We start from the raw sequence: 7,947 nt of genomic DNA, 5'->3' as shown, positions 1-7,947 counted from the left end.
GTTCCTATGCAATATTGCTCTTTACAGCATTGGACCTTGCTTCCATCACCAGTCACGTCCACAACTGGGCATTGTTTTTGCTTTGGCTCCATCTCTTCATTCTTTCTGGAGTTATTTCTCCACTCTTCCCCAGAAGCATACTGGGCTCCTACTGACCTGGGGAGTTCATCTTTCAGTGTCTTATCTTTTTGCCTTTGCATGGGGTTCTCAAGGCAAGATTACTGAAGTGGTTTGCCATTCCCTTCTCCAGTGGACCACATTCTGTCAGACCTCTCCACCATGACCCACCTGTCTTGGGTGGCCCCACACGGCACGGCTCATAGTTTCACTGAGTTAGACAAAGCTGTGGTCCATGTGACCAGTTTGGTTAGTTTTCTGTGATTGTGGTTTTCATTCTGTCTTCCCTCTGATGGATATGGAGAAGAGGCTTATGGAAGCTTCCTGATGGGAGAGACTGACTGTGGGGAAAACTGGGTCTTGTTCTGATGGGTGGGGCCATGTTCAGTAAGTCTTTAACGCAATTTTCTATTGAAGGGTGGGGCTGTGTCCCCTCCCTGTTATTTGACCTGAGACCAAACTATGGTGGAGGTGATGAAGATAATGGTGACCTCCTTCAAAAGGTCCCATGCACACACTGCTACACTCAGTGGCCCCGACCCTGCAGCAGGCCACTGCCAAGCCAGGCATCCACCGGAGACTCCTGGACACTCACAGGCAAGTCTAGGTCAGTCTCTTGTGGGGTTACTGCTCCCTTCTCCTGGGTCAGTACTTGGGTGCAATCTCAAAAATGACAGAATGACCTGTTTGTTTCCAAGGCAAACCATTCAATATCACAGTAATCCAAGTCTATGCCCCAACCAGTAATGCTGAAGAAGCTGAAGTTGAACAGTTCTATGAAGACCCACAAGACTTTCTAGAACTAACACCCAAAAAAGATGTCATTTTCGTCATAGGGGACTGGAATGCAAAAGTAGAAAGTCAAGAGATACCTGGAATAAAGGGCAAATTTGGCCTTGGAATACAAAATGAAACAGGTCAAAGGCTACTAGAATTCTGCCAAGAGAATGCACTGGTCATAGCAAACACGCTCTTCCAACAGCACAAAAGAAGACTCTACACATGGCCATTGGCGGATGGTCAATACAGAAATCAGATTGATTATATACTCTTTGCAGCCAAAGATGGAGAAGCTCTATACAGTCAGCAAAAATAAGACCGGGAGCTGACTGTGGCTCAGATCATGAACTCCTTATTGCCAAATTCAGACTTAAATTGAAGAAAGTAGGGAAAACCACTAGACCATTCAAGTATGACCTAAATCAAATCCCTTACGATTATACAGTAGAAGTGACATATAGATTCATGGGATTAGATCTGATAGACAGAGTGCCTGAAGAACTATGGACAGAGGTTTGTGACACTGTACAGGAGGCAATGATCAAGACCATCCCTAAGAAAAAGAAATGCAAAAAGGCAAAATGGTTGTCTGAGGAGGTCTTACAAATAGCTGAGAAATGAAGAGAAGCAAAAGGCAAAGGAGAAAAGGAAAGATTCAAGCATCTGAAAGCAGAGTTCCAAAGAATAGTAAGGAGAGATGAGAAAGCCTTCCTCAGCGATCAATGCAAAGAAATAGAGGAAAACAACAGAATGGGAAAGACTAGAGATCTCTTCAAGAAAATTAGAGATACCAAGGGAACATTTTATGCAAAGATGGGCACAATAAAGGACAGAAATGGTATGGACCTAACAAAAGCAAAATATATTAAGAAAAGGTGGCAAGAATACACAGAAGATCTGTATAAAAAAGATATTCATGACCCAGATAACCATGATAGTGTGATGACTGGACTAGAGCCAGACATCCTGGAATGAGAAGGCAAGTGGGCCTTAGAAAGCATCATCATGAACAAAGCTAGTGGAAGTGATGGAATTTCAGTTGAGCTATTTCAAATCCGGAAAGATGATGCTGTGAAAGTGCTGAACTCAATATGCCAGCAAACTTGGAAAACTCAGCAGTGACCACAGGACTGGAAAAGGTCAGTTTTCATTCCAATCCCAAAGAAAGGTAATGCCAAAGAATGCTCAAACTACCACAGAATTGCACTCATCTCACATGCTAACAAAGTAATGCTCCAAATTCTCCAAGCCAGGCTTCAACAGTACGTAAACTGAGAACCTCCAGATGTTCAAGCTGGATTTAGAAAAGGCAGGGGAACCAGAGATCAAATTGCCAACATCCACTGGATCATGGAAAAAGCAAGACAAGAGAGTTCCAGAAAAACATCTACTTCTGTTTTATTGACTACGCCAAAGCTTTAGACTGTGTGGATCACAACAAACTGTGGAATATTCTTCAAGAAATGGGAATACCAGACCACCTGACCTGCCTCCTGAGAAATCTGTATGCAGGTCAAGAAGCAACTGTCAGAACTGGACATGGAACAACAGACTGGTTCCAAGCCGGGAAAGGAGTATGTCAAGGCTGTATATTGTCACCCTGCTTCTTTAACTTATATGCAGAGTACATCATGAGAAATGCCAGGCTGGATGAAGTACAAGCTGGAATCAAGATTGCCAGGAGAAATATCAATAACCTCAGATATGCAGATGACACCACCCTTATGGCAGAAAGTGAAGAACTAAAGGGCCTCTTGGTGAAAGTGAAAGAGGAGAGTGAAAAAGTTGGCTTAAAACTCAACATTCAGAAAACTAAGATCATGGCATCCAGTTCCATCACTTCATGGCAAATAGGGAAACAATGGAAACAGTGGCTGACTTTATTTTGGGGGGGGGCTCCAAAATCACTGCAGATGGTGACTGCAGCCATGAAATTAAAAGACTCTTGCTCCTTGGAAGAAAAGCTATGACCAACCTAGATAGCATATTAAAAAGCAGAGACATTACTTTGACAACAAAGGGCCATCTAGTAAAAGCTATGGTTTTTCCATAAGTCATGTATGGATGTGAGAGTTGGACTGTAAAGAAAGCTGAATGACAAAGAGTTGTGATATTGGAGAAGACTCTTGAAAGTCCCTTGGACTGCAAGGAGATCCAACCAGTCAATCCTAAAGGAGATGAGTCCTTAGTGTTCACTGGAAGGACTGATGCTGAAGCTGAAACTCCAATACTTTGGCCACCTGATATGGAGAGCTGACTCACTGGAAAAGACCCTGATGCTGGGAAAGATTGAGGGCAGGAGAAGGGGACAACAAAGGATGAGATGGTTTGATGGCATCACTGACTCGATGGACATGAGTTTGAGCGAGCTCCAGGAGTTGGTGATGGACAGGGAAGCCTGGTGTGCTACAGTCCATGGGGTCGCAAAGAATCGAACACGACTGAGTGACTGAACTGAACTGGCTCTTTGGAACAGGCCCAGATGGACAGAGATCAGCATGGAGGTCACTGCTGGGCCCTTCCCATTAGTGTCCAGGCACAGATGGGCACAGGCCCCTCTGCTATCAGCAATGTTAGTCTGACTCACGTTGAGCACCGGCCTCGGGAGTCTCATTCAAATAGGTCTTGCTGCATTTTCTCACAAGGCAAACACCACCCTATTGTTTTTTATCGAACACCAAGTGTGTCTTTATCTTACGTATACAGACCACAACTGGCTTCTGCAGGTACCAGGTTCCTACGTTACTGATTAACAGTCCTAGCAGATATATTGATGCAAAATGCCCCAGGTTGATTTCTTCCTCCTTGGTCAAGCTTAATTTGGCGACAGTAAAAATAGCTGGGTTTTCACCTGAATGCACCCCAGTGCAGAGCCCTGGTACACAGTGACCTCTAGGGCAGGGCGGGACAGGATGACCACTCTCAGTGAGCATGCTGAGTGGTGATTTCAGCAAGGCAAACCTCACTTGTGATGACTGTCTCCTCCACAGGCCTCTACTCCCTGAAGCACACCGCCAGCCATTTCCCAGCAACAAAGGTCGTCCTTGTAGATTTGGAAAGAACTGTGAGGGGCGCCTGGGCTCTGCCGAGTAATCCCCAACAGTTCCTCCTGCTCTTTAACTGCCACAACCCAGCATCCACCCAGAAGTCAACCAGGAAGGGCCCCGAAAACCACCACCCAACCTGCTGAGATGTGCCCCTCGGCAAATGTGAGGCCAGAGACGTCCCTAGTGGAGAAAGGCGGGCAGAGGGGGAACCTGGCCCGTAGAAAAGCTTCTTTCCATGGTCAACTCTACTATTAATATTAATAGTTCTAGCCAGCTTGTCATTGAAGCTAGATCCAAAAAGTCTCCCAACATCGTGACCAATCACCTTTCCAGTGAAACAGGAAGAGACAGGCTAATCCTTGCCATGAAAGGCTGAGGTGGGAAGCTAGGTGAGGTTAGCCCTGGTGATGGAGCAGGTACAAAGGGAGCCCCATTGTGTCAAGAGTGACGGAGGCAGCTGACTGCTCCCCATCTGCTGAGCGGGGTTCAGTTGCCCAAAGTGGCGGGTTTACTCACAGCCCTGCCGGTCTGGAGAACACAAGGCCTCTCAGCAAAGTCAGAAAGCCCAGCCCCCTCGGCCGAGGGCCCCCTCCTGTTGCCCAGCTGTCGTCCTGAGTCAGGAGCACCCCGAGGTCACCACACAAACAGACCCTAGCCTCCTAACAGCTCACCAAGGAACCCTGTGCAGATGAGGAAAGACGGTTGTAGAGTCGGGTACCCCAGAGTCCACTCTAAGTGCCACTTTGAAGGGTGACCACCTCTCCCAGCTTTGGTTTTCTCACTTGTGAGATGGGAATAATAACAGCACCTCGTCCCTCACTGGGTCCTTTGGGGACTTAGTTAAGCCACACTAACCGCCTAGTATACAGTAGGCTCGAAGTTTTTGTCAGCTGCCATTACTACTCTCAAGACAGAGACCTGAAGGACAGAGGTGCCGAGACAGCTGGAAGCGGCCCTGGCATTATGTGAAGCTGCTAGGAGAGCCTACAGACAGCTTCTCCTTCTACCTGATGAACTGAGGTTTTTGAAGAACAACCAAGTGATGTGGAAATCGGGTAAAAGAGGTGTCTATTTCCGTTAAGTATTGCCTAGACCCCCTCCTTGTGGATGCCAGGCTGCTGGGCAATGACCCAGGAAGGCAGGGGGCAAGGCCGCCTAATGAGGCACAACCACTAGGCATCCCCACGACCCCCCACCCCACCACAGCAGCAGCTGGAGCTGGCGACCCCCAAGAGTCCTCCTACCAGCCCCTCACTCTCCTGCCCCTTCCACTAGGCCCACAAAGTGGAAAGGTCCAGTCCAGGAGGAATTCCTTTAGATCTCCAAGATGAAGTCTGGTGACCCTTAGCTCCCGATTCTATGCTGCACACGCCAACGTTACTAACCACGCCCTGAGTCTACTCCACAGACCTGAGGTACAGGAGACATGGAATGAATGAGTGAATGAATGGAGGACTGAACAAAAGGTGTCTTGCACCTTTTACCTCAGCTGGAAAAGCTGTTTGTAGCTGGCCTTGCAGGCAAGCTCAGATACGGCCTCAGCTGGCTCCTCTCTGAAGCAATGGCAGAGTGCAACTAAGAAAAGATATGAATATCCTGTCAGTCTGAAGTTCTGAAGGAAGGTGCCACTCTCACTTTGGTCAATTTAAATCCTTCGAGAGATCTTGGCTCATCCTGAACTTCTCTGAAATGGTTGAGGGTATCAGGGCCATCACTCTATCCCAGAAGGAATCCATGTGACTAGGAGGATATCTTGGAATAAGTGAAGCCAGCACAAACAGCTCAGGATCCCAGGCCTGGCTGGGCTGGGGAGAGTGGGCCCCACAGCCCCAGGATTCACCTTCTCAAGAGGGGGGACCCTCCCGAGAGCCTTTCCTTCAGATCCGTAGGCCTAGGGCACTGCGCCCATAGCTGTGAGGAATTCATGGTTACCCACGGCTGCCCGGGGTGCTGGACAGGGACTGGGGTGGAGGGGGGAATACTGATCTTTTATAAACTACCCATGATACGCCTACTCTCAGAAGCAAAAATCCATTTTTACTCAAAAACAATCTGGTCCACTCTAAAATCCTCCAGGCTGACAAAGTATCCCAGGCTACCAAATGGACTTATTTCAGGGGTAAATGGAAAAGCTCAGAGGGAATCAAGACACTACCAAAAAGAAAATCTAATGGAATTCTTTTTTTCCCCTAAGGAAAATGCAATTGAAAGGCGCTAGAATCTTCCCTGGACCATTCTGATTACAGTCTTGAAGCAGGCATATCCCTGGGAAAAGACTGATGCCTGGGCTCCCAAGAACAAAGCTCTCCATGTCACCACATACACCCAGGGATAACCTCTAGAGGAAAAGTGTGTGCATGTGCCTGCACTTGTACGCGTGTGTGGGGGGGTGGGGTTGCCCTTCTCCAGCTTCAGAAAACCTCTCGAGTCTAAAAGGCTGAGAATGTGTAAGGGCAGCCGGAGGGAGTGAGTCACCTTTTCCATCGCACCACAGATCTAATGAGGAAAAAGCCACCAAGCCCAGCACTGGGACAAGGAGGCAAGCGGTACTGGCTTCTCGAAACTAAAAGGGTTGGCATCTACAGCCATACCACCCTGAACGCTCCTGATCTTCTCTACAAGGGTGGGCAGCCTTGACAGCACACAGCAGCAAGCTTCCTGGTTGCAAGCTGATGAGGCTTCCCAGAAGAGTGGATAGGAAAGTGCATTTCCTGGAGGAGGAAGCCACTCCCTCAAGAAGCCAAGGCCAAGTGTGGACAGCAGAAGGCCAGGGCGGGCTACTAATACTGCCACGATCCGCTCGCTGGCGGTTCTTGGTGGGTTTGAGACCAGCTCTCAGGGCAGGAGCTGGGCCCTCCTCATCCCTGTAGTGCCCCACCCCGGCCCAATACAGCCGCTGCAGACCTGGCTTCACTGGCTCTGGGGCTAAGCCTGCCACAGCGGAAATAGCCCATTTCAATAAAATGCACTTATTTCCCTTCACTTCTTTGTGGCTCATCTGAAAAATGGAGGCAATACCACCATCCACCTCTTGGGATTGTTATAAAGATTAGATGACTAACTTGAAAAGCAGCACAGTGCCAGGCACGAAGTAAGTGGATAATATACTATAAGTATTACTGTTACTGTAAAAAAATAAAGGGCTAGAAGGAAAGGCACTTCTGGAGAATGGGTGGAGGGCAGGCATGAAGTCAGCATAGTGAGACTCACATCTGCATGGAGACCTCACTGAGAACCACTGCTCCCTGCTCACAAGACTCCCACATTGTATGGGGCCAAGATGCAGCTGAGGAGATACAGACTTAATGAATTTAAGAAGAAGGAAAAAAACCCAGAACACCCAACCACACTTTTATGCAGCATTTATATCAGCTACAAATAGATCTCCTGGACAGAGATGAACATAATAGTCAAATTTCAAAAGGGCTGCATCATGAAGAACTAAACACAGACCAAAAGATTTATATGAAAATGTTAACTATTGTCTCTGGATAGCAAAAGTATGGGTATATTACTTTTTATAAGGAAGAGCTATTTCTGTAAATTAAAAAGTTCTTTAAAAACAAAGCCATGTTTTTCTGTGTGAGAACCTGGTTGTCCCCAGGAGCAGCGGCCTGGGCTCTGGATAAGCGGCAGTAAGTCAGGGTTTGGAGAAAGCCACTCTGGCCCCTGACCACACTGGGCTTGGTCCCCACACTCGTGTCAGCGTCTGCTGGGCAAAGCCCTCATCCACTAATGAGGCTGTCAGTCCTTACCATCTTCAATGCCAGCATTTTAGTTACAACCATCCCATGTTGCATCCCTCCTTTTAGAGAATCTCAACTCTGGGGAGCCACCATATAAACCAAATATAGATTTTTTCCCCGGTGGCTAACCACACTGACCGCGGGGAAGCAGGTGCCCGTGGGCACAGGGCCACAGCAGCACGGGTGCAGGCAGAGCCTCAGGGCCTGTGCTCGGGCCTGGGCCGCCTCTCAACAAGGCTAGTCTTACTTCTGTTTGG

At 48.0% G+C, this 7,947-nt stretch overlaps 1 protein-coding gene across 1 annotated transcript in view; it reads right to left on the bottom strand.

The window, feature by feature from the left end:
- Positions 1–7,947, bottom strand: part of CYSTM1 (cysteine-rich transmembrane module containing 1) — a 70,965-nt gene that overhangs the window by 21,148 nt on the left and 41,870 nt on the right. The window lies entirely within an intron of this gene.

The sequence above is a fragment of the Bison bison genome, unplaced genomic scaffold, assembly GCF_000754665.1.
Source record: "Bison bison bison isolate TAMUID 2011002044 unplaced genomic scaffold, Bison_UMD1.0 scf7180017864291, whole genome shotgun sequence".
Lineage (NCBI taxonomy): Eukaryota > Metazoa > Chordata > Mammalia > Artiodactyla > Bovidae > Bison > Bison bison.
Note: the sequence above shows the minus strand (reverse complement) of the source record. Positions and strands in the feature narration are given on the sequence as shown.